A 16,263-nucleotide genomic window follows, 5' to 3' on the forward strand; every position below is an offset into this window, starting at 1 on the left:
AAGACTTAACGGGAGCTAGTTTCGACACCCAATAGCTCCCTTAGGGTGTGTGAAATATGCTTTGGGGGTTTGTTGGTTTTTGGACCCAGATTGTATTGTAAGTGAAGATAATATTCAGATAGATAATAAAGCTGCGGCCAAATATTTATTCCAATAAAACTGAGTTGTGTGATTATTGATTGATGGTGATTAGCTTTCAGTTGCAGGTGACGGGAATGCGAATGCTAATGTTATGCCTTATTTGTGTTTTTGTATTATGCAAAAGTCAAGAAATAGTTTTGAACTTAAAAAAAAAAAAATTACAACCAAAGGTTACAAAAATCAAAACAAAATCATAAAACTGTAGATGTAAGACTGGAAAAAATATGTAAATTATCTCTTGTGGAAGGAGGAAAGCCTCAGATCATGTGTCCATTTTCACATGCCACTGGCCATTCAGCTAATATGGACAACAATTTTAGTCACTGGCCATCCTCCACCACCCTTAATTAATCATGCTGTGCAAACTTGCATTGATAATTTATAAATAATATCAAAAGTGTACAAACCACTTAGCTTGATAATATCAGGCAACTTGTTTTAGACTCATTCTGATTCTGATAAGCTCGTTTCGCAATATCTTCCTCAGAGAATCAGAGAAACCATAAAGTATTTGCAATAACACAGCTCACACAGCCCATGTCACCTTACTTTATGGTTTCTCTGATTCTGGTTCTTGTAAACTTCAATAAAACTTGTTTGAACTTAAAAAAAGAAGGCATTTAGGGCCCCTTTAACAAAGCCATGGTGGTAAGTCCCGGAGCAGGCCTATAGAAAATGAATAGGCTGCATCACATTTCCTACATGGGAATTGCTACTGTGGCTTTGTAAAAGGGGCCTTTATTTCATTAGAATGTCTTTAAAAAAATTTCAGTGAATGCAAAATAAATTTAAACTGTAAATTAATATTCCTATAAATGATTTATATATGTTAAAATATTTTATTAAAAAAATATGTAGAATGAATCAAAACCATTTCCAAAAACTGAAAAAAATTATGAAAACAAACCAATATATACAGTCGGGAGCAAAAGTTTGTGAACACCCAATCAGAAGTTATACATCTCGCAAGTGTGCTAAGGAAACACATACAGTAGATGTAAGATTTAAATCTATTTGCCTGTGTTCTGATGGGTTTATTCCAAATTTTTTTAAAAAAACACTGAACTATCACAATGTTTATACAGAAACATGCTTTCAAGTAGACAAACATGTACTGAAGAACACTGAGAAATAAAATAGACCATTATAGCCTTTTACAAAGCCGCGTTAGCAGCTTTATCGCACGCAACATTTTGGTGCGTGCTAACCCCCACGCTAGCCGAAAAACTACCTCCTGCTCAAGAGGAGGCAGTAACGGCAAATGCGGCCGGCAAATTAGCGCATGCTATTACGTGCATTAAACTGCTAACGCGTGCAATTCTGGAGGCCGCATAACACTGGCATTCACATCACTCCTTATACTCACATCACTGAATAAAGACACATAACACTTAGTAATGGCAAAGCATGGGCCGCAGCTTTATTAAACTTATCCATCAATGAATTTGTAAAAACATAACATTTTATACATAAATAATTCAGTGTAGCTTAACAACCATAAACCTTGGAGCTATTCGGTGTCGAACTAGCTCAACTCACAAAACTCAAACCCCTTGATGCTAATCGGTGTCGAATTAGCTCAGCTCAACAAATTCATCACATTCCATGAAACCCCACTTCCCCCAGCAAGATTCGCGGTATCGCAGAATCATGCCGGCCACCCATGGCGGTTCCGCACATGAGCAGAATAAGCACATAAAAGATATAACTTCATAAGCCACACTGTGCACAATTCACCCCATAACACATTTCCGCAAAAGCTGCGACCAACCCAACCACCACCCACCAAAACCAAACCACCCAAAAAACTGGGAGGGCGGGAAGGGAACAAATTTAACCCTGCCTACCCATCTCTTCCCACACTCCCACCCTTCCCAAACTGATTTAACCCGCCAAATTCACCCTTAATCCTACACAATTCCTCCACCAATCACCCTTCACCCTTCCTCACAACCAATCCTCCTGTCCTAGCACCCCAACCACCAAACCCTGCCAACCTCTAGCTCTTACTACCAACCCTCACATTCCAACCCCCCCCCCTCCATCCCCAGCCCACTGTAACTATGGTATAAGAGTTCGCTCAGCCACTGTTATCAGCTTACAGCTAAACTGTAAGCTCCCTTACCGAAAGGATGTGCTGAGACTAGAGTCGGTCCAGAGAATGGCCACCCGGATGATCACGGGTCTCAAGGATCTCCCGTACGAGGAAAGACTAGATAAATTACAGCTCTACTCACTCGAGGAACACAGAGAGAGGAGAGACATGATCGAGACTTTCAAGTATCTCATGGGCCGCATCGAGGTGGAAGAAGATATCTTCCTTCTCAAGGGTCCCACGGCAACTAGGGGGAATCCGTGGAAAATCAGGGGAGGGAAACTGCACGGTGACACCAGGAAATTCTTTTTCACTGAAAGGGTGGTTGATCGCTGGAATAGTCTTCCACTTCAGGTCACTGGGGCCAGCAGCATGCCTGATTTTAAGGCCAAATGGGATAGACACGTAGGTTCTATTCACAGAGTTAGGTAGGGAAGGGTCATTGCGGTGGGCAGACTGGATGGGCCATGGCCCTTATCTGCCGTCTATTTCTATGTTTCTTTGTAAACGGAGCCCTAAGGCTATAATGGTCTTTTATTTCTCAGTGTTCTTCAGTAAATGTTTGTTTACTTGAAAGCATGTTTCTGTATAAACATTGTGATAGTTCAGTGTTTTTTTTAAGAAATTTGGAATAAACCCATCAGAACATAGACAAATAGATTTAAATCTTACATCTACTGTATGTGTGTTGATGCTAGCATTTCTGAAAAATTCATACTACAATAATTACTGTTCACATTTGTAGGTGTTTGCCTGTGTTGCTTATATATGTAACTAATAATATTTTGTGGTATTTACTAATAATTTCTATAATAATTTTTATTTCTGTTAATTAATTATTAAATAACTGCGAACTGTAACCTAACACACAGTAATTGTATTTCCAGCTAATCTTAATTCAGATTTTTGATGGTTTTGGAAAGAAATGTGTTTTCTTTTAAAATTTATTATATTTTAGTTTGTTTTTTTGGGGGCAGAAATATGCCATAAAGAGGAGCAGAACTCAGTCCTGAGACTCGGGCACAGGTTACTGCTTTACGAAATGAAGGTCTCTCATATCGCAGAATTGGATCATCATTGAAACTTCCACTTGGAGTGATGCATGCTACGCTTGAACATGTGATAGATACTGGATCCTCTCGTTCCAGGCAACGGAGTGGTCGTCTTCGTGCATCAACCAGCCGGGATGATCGGAAAATTGTAATGACTGCAAAGTTATCTCCTCGTATCAATGCCACCCGACTCCGTTCTCGCTTACCATCTCACCTTCAGAACCTGAGCAGATAGACAATTTGTTGCAGATTGTTTGATGGTGGTCTGAAGTCATGTCGCCAAGCAATAAAAACCTTCTTTGTCTGCCAAGAACATTGCCGAACGTCTTCAGTTTTACAACAAATACAGAAGCTGGAAGTCTGCAGATTGGGAGAAAGTGATGTTTAGTGATGAAGCCACCTTCACTCAGTTTAAGAATTATACTGGGAGGGTTTGTAGACCTGCAAAACAAAGGTATAATTCAAAATATGCCTACAGTAAACCCTACAGTATGCCTACAGTAAAGCAGTGTGAAAAAGTGATGGTTTGGGGTGCAATTTAGCACATGGACGAGCTGGAATCTGGATGATGCCTAGAAACACAACCATGACGGGACCAGTTTACCTGCAGGTTCTGAAACACAAGTTACCAGTATTCATGTCCATACATGGTACCAATCATTTTCAACATGATGGCGCACCATCCCATTCAACTAAAGCAGTTAAAGCATGGATAGCATCATCTGGATATCATTTACTGGCTCCATGGCCTGGAAACTCCCCCAATCTCAATCCAATCTAGAATGCTTGGGTGATAATGAAGAGAGCGGTGGCTGACATGCATCCAACATCACTAGAAGATCTGGAGAACAAAATAAAACAGGTGTGGAGAACTCAGATCACACCGGAATACTGCCAGCAGCTATGCCATTTAATGCCTGCCTGAATCCAAGCTGTACTCAACAACAAAGGACGACGCTCAAAATACTGAGAAAAGGCTTTAATAGCCACAAACTTTGCTTATTTGTATTAATTTTGGACTAGTCAACAACTACAGTATTTTTGTACAAATACTTCATTAAAAAAATGTTTCTTGGATTGATTGTATCTCTGAGTGTTTCTTGCACTGAAATTTGCACAGAATAGTGGTGTTCACAAACTTTTTCTCCTCACTGTATATATTTTTTGCCAGTGTACATCCCTATTTATTATCTTAGGACCCCCTTTATCAAGCCGTGGTAGAGCCTTTTAGCACGGGCCGGCGAAGTAAACGCTCTAACACTCATTTAGTTCCTATGAACGGTGTTTACCTCACCGATCATGCCAAAATACTCTACCATGGCTTGATAAAAGGGGGCCTTTGTTATTTACTTATGGATTATATTTGCTCTTGTTCGCTGGAAGAACAATGAGCTTCTTTTTTTTTTTTTTTTTTTTTTTTTTTTTTAATTTTACTGCAGCATTTTTATTTTATTTTCCTTACACAATGAAGTGTTGGGCATTACAATTATCAACTTTTGATGACTTACAAATTTTGGTTGTTATCTATTGTCATGTGAACATTAAGGCAACATACAAAAAAAATTTACATAAATTAACGCAGATGTATACATTTACATGTGTAACTGCAACCTTTTTGCAACTTGGTAGTCTAACCCCACTTTATGCTGGGATTCAGAGGGGGTAAGAAAACTGGTTCATAAGGCCTGAATGCGACGTTTCTACAAATTTAGAAAAAAACGGCAGCAAACAGATGTAACAATTCCTTCATGAACTCTTACCAGCCTCTGAAATGAAATTCTGGAATATGATGCACTTGATTGGGATGTTAGCCTCAAAACTTCAACTCCGCCCCTGAAAGCTTCTGCAGAGCTTGGAGAAGCATCAATGCAGTCCCAAGAACAGCAGCCTTCCACAGAAGAACTTCTATATTCTCTATCCAAGAGCTTAGCTTTTGAGCCACCTAAGACAGCACCTGTGCCAGGATTTGAGTAGAGACATGTATAAAGAAAAGCTATTCTAGCACAGATCAAAAAGTGGTCTATTGAGCAACATTCCAACAGTGCCAACTCATCTAATGTGTGTTATATATTCCAAGGGCACATTCTGTCAAACAAGGCTCCTATTCCAGTTTCATGAGGCTAGCATGAGGTGTACACATTTCGTGTTTTTTAAAGATTATATATGTTGAATTGTGAGCCGCTTTGGCTAAAAGCAGAATATAAAATGTTTTAAATAAATAAATATTGACTTTTTTCAATCTGAATAATCTTCCTATAATTTGTTTATGAGTCTATCAAGCTGAATACATATCTTCTATAAGGAAGAGCAAAACTGATTTATGAGAGGCCATTGAAAAGTTCTCAGCCTAACCAACAAAGTTGGGCAGTCTCCATTGAGGGCTATATACCTAGGACTCCTTTTACTAAGCTGTGATAGCGGTTTCAGAGTGCGCTTAGTGCACGCAGAATTGCCGTGCATGCTAGACGCTAATGCCAGCATTGAGCTGGCATTATTCTAGCCGTGCGGCAATTCTGCCAGCGCTAAAAACACAATCGCAGCTTAGTAAAAGGAGCCCTAAGTCCAGCGATTTTTACTTTTTTTTGCTCCATATTTTTCTGATGGAACAAAAAAAGTGGGAAAAAAATCACTGGACTAAGTGTATAGCTCTCGATGGAGATTACCCCAACTTTGTTGGTTGGATTGAGAACTTTTCAACAGCCCCTCATAATATTGACATGTTCCATCGATATAAAGTATGTTCCTCTACATCTGTGGCCCTCTTTTACTGAGGTGCGCTAACCGATTAGTGCGCGCTAATGCATGTATGTTAGTATACGGACGCATTAGCATTTAGCGTGTGCTAATTCTATTAGCACGCACTAATCGGTTAGTGCACCTTAGTAAAAGAGGAGGTATGTTTGTAGGTCATATTTAACTGCTTCTGAAACAATTTTTACATATGGAGGTAACATTTTTATTCTATTAGAAGTAGATCCAAAACTGAGCAACTTTGATTTAAGTATAAATTATTGTATTGTAAGACTTCAAATGTGGGATACCTCTATTCAAATGAAACTTAATGCAGCCAAGACAAAATTATTTTGGTTTGACCCAAAAATTGAACAGTTACCTCTCTCCGTTACTTCGAAGTCTGGAGAATCTTTGAAAATTAAATTTTCGTGTAGAGTTCTGGGAATAATATTAGACTCATTTCAATGTCAGGTTAGTCACCTTTCAAATAAATGGGGTTTTTTTCAGGGGAGGGGTTTGGGTTGCTACTCTCACTCTCCTGTAGACCTCAACCTTTTCTCCTACCTCAATCTCATTGCTTCTCCTCCTATGAAGTCCACTTTGTTCATCTATTTGCTTCCCTCCCTCTCCAAATAGTGATTATTTATCAACCTCCTCACAAATCTTATTCCTCACTGACTTTGAATACCTGGCTCTCCATCTTTCTCAAACCATCATCTCTTTCACTTATCTTTGGTGATTACAGCATTCATGCTGAGGATATCTCTGACTCCTACACCTCAAAGTTCTTTGCTCTAATATCCTCATTCAGTCTTCAGCTGTTCTCTACTACTACTACTACTACTACTATTAATTATGTCTTTTTTTAAAATCATTTTTATTAGAAAGGGTACAACCAGGTAACAGGATCAACAAAAATACCAAAAATACAAATACAAAGAAGCAGTATATATACAAGAAAATACACTCTCCACAAATAGGTACATGAATGACACAGTTACAGCAGAGCAACAAAGAGAGACCCAAAGGGAAGCCAGCCCCACCCAGCAAGCAGAAACGAGGAAATAGCTGGTACATACAGGCAGTAGAAGAATATCACCCGAACCACCAGTAATACATAGAGGCTTAAGGCCTCAAAAGCCCCCAGATTGGTCTTGCAGAAAGATTTGGAGTGGGACTATAAAACACTACTTTTAGGTGATCAGATGTTGCTGGAAGCTCAGGGTCTCACGGCACCCCAGAGGCAAATTATTTCTATATATTATTGCAATATTGGAAGTTCCATTATCATATGATGTAATAGTGTTTGGAACAATATTATTCCAAAAGAGACCGATCAATGCAAACCAGAATAAATTGCTCCTCATCATGACAGGAGCAGCCATGCAGTTTATAATGAAAAATTGGAAAAGTTGGGATAACTTAAATTATAGTTTCTGGTGGTAATCCTTATTCCAGATTTATAAGTTTGAAAATATTAATTCTTTACAGAGGGGACACCATAGCAAAATCAAGGAAATTTGGGGCCTGTTAACAAAGTATTGTTAGATATAAATGTGAATTATTAACATTATTTTTCTTTGATTCATGAAAGATTGGTATACACATCCAGGAGGGGCGGTGGGGGAAGGGGGTAAACAACTTTATATCAATTGTTGGAATAGAGTGCAATATGTTATATTACTTGATTTTTCATCTGTATTCGATTTTCAAAAACGAATAAAGAATATTTTTTTAAAAATTATTTCTATAGCGCTATCAAACGCACTCAGCACTGTACAGAGTCACAAAGAGTAAGAAAACAGTCCCTGCTCAAAAAAGCTTACAATCTAAACAGGCAAGACAGATGATTTTCTCTTTTAACTCCTCAGTTGCCAATTTCTCCCTCTCTCTGACCACTATCTGATAACCTTCACAACTCGACCCCTCCCCAAGACATGACCAATCCTCACAAATGCATTCAGGAATCTTCAGGCTATTGTCCCATGCACTTTCTCTGCCACTACCCAAATCTATCGATGAAGCAGTCTGCTCTTATATTATCTTCTCCTCTGCCCTTGATATACTTGTTCCATCCACTTTACATACTGTAAGATGTACCAAATCCCAGCCCTAACTGATCTTTAAGAGGGAAAAGGAGAGGCACCACTGCTCCGGGTGCCACTACACCACTGGACCTACTTGTTCAGACTGTACAAATACTGATTCTACAACACTTCAAGGATATGTTTTAAAAACTCACTTTATTTTGACTTGTCAACTAGAAAATTCCATAAATGAGACACCTGAGTAACACACTTAAGAGATTGTTTGCAGTTATTATATCAAGTGGGCAAAATTAAAATGAATGCATTTACAGGATTTGATAGCAAAGTTAAACAAGGTTGGAATATTCAAAGGTAAATGGTTTTTCTAAAATACCTTAGCCCCACCACTCCACCGCTATGTTAGCTTCAAAACAGCGGGAGATTTATGTGGCAACTCATCATAGGTATTAAATTTATCTAAATGCTGTGATAGTTTTACTAAATCATTATCATTTTTATAAACTGATATATTTTTATTGGTGTGTATACTTAGCTTTTAACCACACAGCTGGACCTGGGAGTCAGACCCGACATGTTTCGCACAAACAGTGCTGTTTCAAGGGTCTCCCAAGGCCGCCGTTGTCATCCGACTCACAAGTGCAACTTCTGTGAAAAACTTCTTTTTTCACAGAAGTTGCACTTGTGAGTCGGATGACAACGGCGGCCTCAGGAGACCCTTGAAACAGCACTGTTTGTGCGAAACATGTCAGGTCTGACTCCCAGGTCCAGCTGTGTGGTTAAAAGCTAAGTATACATACCAATAAAAATATATCAGTTTATAAAAATGATAATGATTTAGTAAAACTATCACAGCATTTAGATAAATTTAATACCTATGATGAGTTGCCACGTAAATCTCCCGCTGTTTTGAAGCTAACATAGCGGTGGAGTGGTGGGGCTGAGGTATTTTAGAAAAACCATTTACCTTTGAATATTCCAACCTTGTTTAACTTTGCTATCAATTAAGAAGGGTTGGTGTTAGAACTAACAACTAACATACTGGTATTGCACTTAAGTTTACAGGATTTGAAGCACATTTTAGCCAACTGTTTCAGGACCATAATGGAGACCTTCAGGGGCCACATGCAGCCCTGGGACCATGTGATGGAGACCACTGCTTTACAGTAATGCATACGTTTGGATTCTAAAGAAATAAACACTTACAATATGTTATATGGTTTTCTTTGATTTAAGCCTCTCTCTGAAAATACAGTAGAACATCTTTTCAGTACATATTATTTGTTCACAGAATCAATATGCACATTTTGTTGTGTTGTTTATCGCATCTATAACCCTGGTGAAACAGGGCCAATTACAATTATAAAGTATTGGAGACAACTTAAATTTAGAAGTTCATACTTATCAGTTCTCATTAGATTTGCACACTGCAAGCACTTATTAAAGTTCACTTAAAGTAATTCATAGCCAATATACAGACCATTAAGGAAGTGCAGTGAAGCAAATATGCAAAGCTGGAGCAGTGTTCAGTTCAGTCTAGACAAACTAATTACTATTACTGATTTTAGTTTATCTAAGGGCTCTTTTAGCGCGCATGCGCTGAATTGCTGCATGTGCTAGACCCTAACGCCAGCACGGAGCTGGCATTAGTTCTAGCCACGTAGCGCGTGCGCTAAAAACGCTATCACAGCTTAGTAAAAGGAGCCCTAAGTGTTTGAGGAAAAGGTAATTAGTGGAAGCAGGGCAGGATTAACCAATAGGCCAAGTAGGCACGTGCCTAGGGCCCAAAATGGTCAGGGGGGGCCTGATGAAGGAGGGCATCAACATTGTTTTTTCCAAACAGCGATGGGCCCCTCCAGCATCGATCGGCAACGTGGGGCCCCCCCCTGATCGGCAACGCAGCACCCCCCCCCCCCCATCGACAGAAAAAAAGACAAGCAAGCAACGTGGGTAAGAAAGGCAACAGGAACTGTAATTGTGCAAGCGGTGCTGCTTGCCCAAAGCTTCCCTCTGACACAACTTCCTGTTTTCGCCTGGGCGCATGGTGAGGTGGGGCGGGGCAGGGGGCCCTGTGTACTTGTGTGCCTAGAGGCCCTCGACGAATTAATCCTGCCCTGAGTGGAAGGGGTAATAGAAGGACTGTAAGAAGGACATATCTGCTGGCTCAGGACCACAAGGTATGTTACATTTAGTTGATTATGAAGTTATCTCTCGAACTCTAAGCAAATCCAAAAAAAGTCGCAGATCATTCAAAATACTGTGGTAAGGTTAATTTTTGGATTGAAACAAACTGATCACATCTCGCAGTATTATCATAGATTACATTGGTTGACAGTGGAGACTAGAGTGATTTTCAAGTTTGGCTGTACTGTATATGTTTTAAAGCTTTGAACGGATTACTGCCAAGTTATCTTTTTGATTGTTTTGAATTTGTAAACAGCAAACATCGGTGTATAGTACACCTCTTTGATTTTCCATCAGCAAAGGGTTGTGTCTACAAACGATTCCTTGGTAAAATGTTGGCATATCGGGCGGCTCTGTGGGAAAAACAAATTGGTACTTCTATATCATTTTTTTAACCTCCTATTCAGCTTTCAGAAAAAATGTTGAAAATATATCTCTGGTAAATGCCATGATTGATTCTCTGTGATCTACTATATTGATAGTATTTCTTGATCTGTAAACCACACACAACTGTGAGGTCAGTTGCGGTATATAAGAATCTATGGGCTCCTTTTACTAAGGTGCGCTAGCGTTTATAGTGCACGCAGGAAATTACCGCGTGCTACGCTTCTAGAACTAATGCCAGCTCAATGCAGGCTTTAAGGTCTAGCACGCGCGGCAATGTAGCACGTGCTATTCTGCGCGTTAAAGCCCTAGCGCAACTTAGTAAAAGGAGCCCTATGTTATGTTATATATTGATAGAGATGATGGTGGCGATATGCATATGAAAAGTGAAATATAAACGGCTTCAGCTTTATTCTATCAACTTTAAATGGAGCTGTGCAAAAAATTTCTGCAGAGGGAGAAAGAGACAAGTACTCCTTGAATCAAAGTATACATGATTTTATTTATTTATTTATTTCATTTACCTATCTCGTTTTCCCCAAAGAGCTCAGAACGGATTACAGGTTAAACATACAGGTTACAGTTTGCCATGGTTATCCTTACTATGCAAATTTTTTTACAATATATATATATTTTTTAAATTCTTTATTGATTTTCCAAACATCAACAGTGCAAAACACAAACATGTATACATATAATAAATCAATAAAAGCACATTAATCTTACAAATATACATAAGCAACCATTTTATCCCACCCATCCACCCAATGACTAATCATTAAAAACACTAAAACATAGATTCTTTCTATAACCTTTCCCTATTTAAAGTAGTAATGTAAACCCCCCCTTCTCCCACCCCCCGTATGTATATATTCAAAGACCTAAAATTAAGATAAAAGTAGAAATATCTCCCCTCCCACCCTCTCAATACATGCTTTTTTCCTAACTTAACACACACTAGGGATATAATACCAATATACGTGGCGGGGCATAATCAACGTCTAAGTCTATTTTGGGCCTAAGTCGCAAGTCACCCAACATATTTTTTTCCCAAAAATCATCCAACTGTACATCCAGCTGTCTGATTGTCCAGACCGCTAAGTCGTCCATCTTTATATCCCATTTTCATCCAAAAATTCGTCCAAATCACAAATGCCTAGAAAAATACCTTTTGAGTGCGGGAGGGGCCAGAAAAGTGATGGACTGGACACCCAGACATGGCACCAGAGTAGTGGGGTACCTTACAGGGCACTGCTATGAACGTCACCAAAAAGGTCCCACATAAACATCTCACTACAGCTCCCTTATAGGTCATGGCGAACCCCCCCCAAAACACCCCCAGAATCTACTAGACCCACCTATCTACCATCCCAATAGCCCTTATGGCTGCAGGAGCCACTTATATGTCAGTATAAAAGGGTTTTTGGGGGGTGCACATGTTTCACCATGAATGCAGTGATTAGAGTGGCTTATGGGCTTGGGTCTTCCTCTCCATGGTTCACTAACCCACTCCCAAGACCACTTAATCCACCTTTGTGCAGTTCTACTAGGCTTTCCTATGCCAGACTGCCAGGTGCTGATATTCTGGAGGCAGATATGTAAAGTTGTTATTACAATTTTTATGGGGTGGGGGTCAGTGATCGCTGGAGCAGTGTGTGGGGGTCTGTACTTTGTGTTTGCAGTGCTTATCTGGTCACTTTGGATACCTTCTTGTGACTTAGATCTGGTTTTAGATGGCCTAAGTCACAACGCCCAGGTTCCGTCCTGTCCAAATCTCACTCTCGACACTCCTCCTGACATGCCACTTTTAGCTCTGGTCATTCAGCACTACTGTAAAGGCCTAGGTCATTTTTAAATACATTTAAAACCTGGTTCGATTATCTGCACTTGGACGACCTGTCTCATTGTTCGTCTAAGTGCCGATTTAGGCTGATTTTTAGATGTATTTCCGTTTTGAGCTCCATAATGTACAGTTTACAGGTTTAAATTTGCCATAGTTACAGTGGAAGATTTTTCAATACAAGTTTTTTATCTTAACGTGACATATACCGGGATCTAATACCAATATACACTTCTTTGTAATCCATCAGTCATGGGCAGGGGAGTTAGGTGAAGAGATACTGTATGTTTTTATTGCTTTCCTAAAGTTGAGGAGTCCTTCAAGGGATCTGATCTGCGGAGGCAGTCAATTCCAGTGGCTCGGTATGAAGCCCTGAATATGGAAAGGAGGGACAGGGGAGGAAAGGAGGGACAGGGGAGATATGATTCAGACGTTCAAATACTTGAAGGGTATTAACGGAGAACAAAATATTTTCCAGAGAAAGGAAAATGGTAAAATCAGAGGACAAAATTTGAGGTTGAGGGGTGGTAGATTCAAAGGCAATGTTAGGAAGTTCTACTTTATGGAGAGGGTGGTAGATGCCTGGAATGCCCTCCCGAGAGAGGTGGTGGAGAGTAAAACTGTGACAGAGTTCAAAGAAGCGTGGGATGAACACAGATAATCTAGAATCAGAAAATAATATTAAATATTGAACTAAGGCCAGTATTGGGCAGACTTGCACGGTCTGTGTCTGTATATGGCCATTTGGTGGAGGATGGGCTGGGGAGGGCTTCAATGGCTGGGAGGGTGTAGATGGGCTGGAGTAGGTTTTAACAGAGATTTCGGCAGTTCGAACCCAAGCACTGTACCGGGTAGAGCTTTGGATTTTTGCCCAGAAATAGCTAAGAAAAAAAATTTTAAAAATTAAATTGAATCAGGTTGGGCAGACTGGATGGACCATTCGGGTCTTTATCTGCTGTCATCTACTATGTTACTATGTAAGTGGGAGTAGGAATGTCATTTGGCAATTCGCAGTTGAAGGGCATGAATAGGGGGTGTTTTGAGGCGGAGCGGAAGGACCTGTTCATCACATATGGAGGAAGCTTTGCCATCATGTAGCCCAGCGCCATGTTGTGCAAAGATTTAAACGCTAGCATCAGGCCTTGGAAGACACATTTGGCTATGGGCAGACAGTGAGCTGATGCTAGAGCCTTGAAGACAGGGTCGTGGGCACAGAGGTTTTTTTAGAAGTCTGATTACCATATTTTGTACATGCTGGAGATGTCATATGTTTGTATTAAGCAACATGAAACAATAATGTTATGCGCCAAAATCTGCTTAATCGGTCATTTACACAAATCAAGAATGTAGCAGAAATTAGGTTTTATAAATTTAGGAATATGACACTAGAATTTGAAAGTAACCCAAACATTTTTATTGCCTAAAGAGCCTTGTAGGGCAAAAGATTTTCATAGACAGTGCAGTTTTTTATAACTTATTTTTATTGAAGATTTCACCAATGAACAATACAAAATAACCAAAGATACCACAATGCCATTATTCCTAAACATTTATGAACACAAGCAATGTGTAAATGTTAGCACCTCCGTTGTAGAATTATCCACTTGAAAACTGGTCATATCTGAACTATGGATTTGGCCAAAGATAATAATAACAGTTTATATACCGCAGGACCATGAAGTTCTATGCGGTTTACAAAGATTATAAGATGGTACAAATTGATTGAACTTAACAGAGGTGAAATAGTGGTTAACAGCTCAAGGGAACAGTTATTGAAGATAAAGAGTTCTATGGGTCAGCTGTCTAGATTCTTCAGGAACAGATATGTTTTTAGGCGTTTCCTGAATTCCTCATAAGTAGTAGGCGTAAGCAATTGTTCTAGATCTTTACCCCATTATGCTGCCTGATGTGAGAAAAGGTATTGATGATGTCTTTTGAATTTACATCCTCTAACGGGGGGGGGGAGGGGGAGTGGGGGAAACAAAGTTCAAATGTGAGCTTCTCTTATGTAAGCATGATAAGATGTAAGCATGGAGGGGCATTTTCAATAGGACATCTAAGTATGAGTTTGGATGTTTTGGGAAAGGTATCCATAAATCCAGTAGAGAAAATGTTCATTTTCAAAACTGTAAGATGTCTATCTTTTTTTGTTTGTTTGTTTGAAAATAAATTATTTAGATGTTTGGGCCCTTAGTACATCTATCTTTTTTTTGTCCATTCTCAAATATAAAGAATTCCACATGAAAAACTCACAAAAGCAAGTTTTTCTGAAGTCCAAGCAGCCAGCTTTCTTAGCAAACTGTTACAGATAACAGAGCATTCCTGAGTACAGCACAGAGGCACTCTAAGGATTTCTGCAGTGAAAGTCATATTAAAAATCCCAGGTACAGATGTCACTATAACTTGCTTATAATGTATGGTGAGCCCTCCAAAACCCACCCAAAACTTACTGTACCTATCTGTATATCACAATATCCCTTATGTTTGCAGGTACCATCTTTATGTAGGTACAGTAGGTTTTGGAGGGCTCACCATACAATATAAGCAACATCTGTACCTAGGACTTTTAATATGACATTCACTTTAGTAATCTTTAGAGTGCCCTTCTGCTCTGCTGTACTGATGTATATGAGCCATGTGAATCTGTCATACAGGTTGAGCAGTGCTGTTTTTATTTCATATCTTTGGGTGGTGGGAGGGGGTCGGTGACCACTGGGGGAGTAAAGGGGCGGGATCATGCCTTATTCCCTCCAGTGGCCATCTGATCAGTTTGGGTACTTTTTAGCATTATTTGCTTTTTAAACAGGTCTAGCTCCAACATCTAAACAAAAGCCCTGGACATTCTTTTTAAGGTTTGATTATCCTTGCATAGCATTCAAGTCCTAAACCCGCACTATGCCTGCCCAAATCACACCTCTAACATGCCCCCTTAAGATTTAGATGCACTGGAGACAAAACAACCTAAAAGACATCTAGAAAGTCTGTTTTGAGAATGCTCATTTGGATATTTTGACTAGTAAGACATCCAAGTATCAGTTTATGCTGTCTGTTGGATGTCTATGTTTTTTTTTTAAATGAGCCCCATGGGGTTTTTGCAACATGGGTGTTTGGGTAGTACAGATGATGTTAGCTTTGTTTAAGCTTTTATTTGGGGAGGGAGGGGGTTATTGGTGCTGAATCAACCTCTTACCCTGAACTTGATTGGTGTTTGAACTTCCCACAAACACCAATCAAATTCTATGATTTTACCGCTCAGCCAGCTCTGTTTCCAGCAAACCCTGCTATCCTCCCTTGGGCCACCTGAACTCTTGGCTCAGCAACATTATTGACACCTCTTTTGGTTATGGCTCGGTGTATCCAACTTAAACAAAACATGTGAAACAGATTGTAAAACGTCTGAAATTTGTTTAGGGGGAAGTCCAAAAATGAGCTGAACAATGACCCAAAATTTAGTTTTCATGTACTTATCTAAAAACTAAGAAAATAAAACAAAATAATATTTTAAAAAAGCCTCTCAAATCTAAGATTCTGGGCCGTAACCAAAAAAACAATTCTTTCTTTTCTGGGTGGTCTTTGACCATCAGGAAACATTATAACATTTACAGTATATTATAAAACAAAATATCCCTATTGCAAGAGAAACATTCCATAGCCAAAGAAAAAACTTCAAAAGAAAATCCTTCTACAGTATTTTTTTCTCTCATAAAAAACAATGTAGCCTCAACAAATGAACTAATTTATTCAAATTACAAAGCAGACTAAATTTTGCTATATATCATATCTTCTTGC

This window comes from Geotrypetes seraphini, chromosome 1 (genome assembly GCF_902459505.1).
Source record: "Geotrypetes seraphini chromosome 1, aGeoSer1.1, whole genome shotgun sequence".
In the NCBI taxonomy this organism is placed as follows: domain Eukaryota; kingdom Metazoa; phylum Chordata; class Amphibia; order Gymnophiona; family Dermophiidae; genus Geotrypetes; species Geotrypetes seraphini.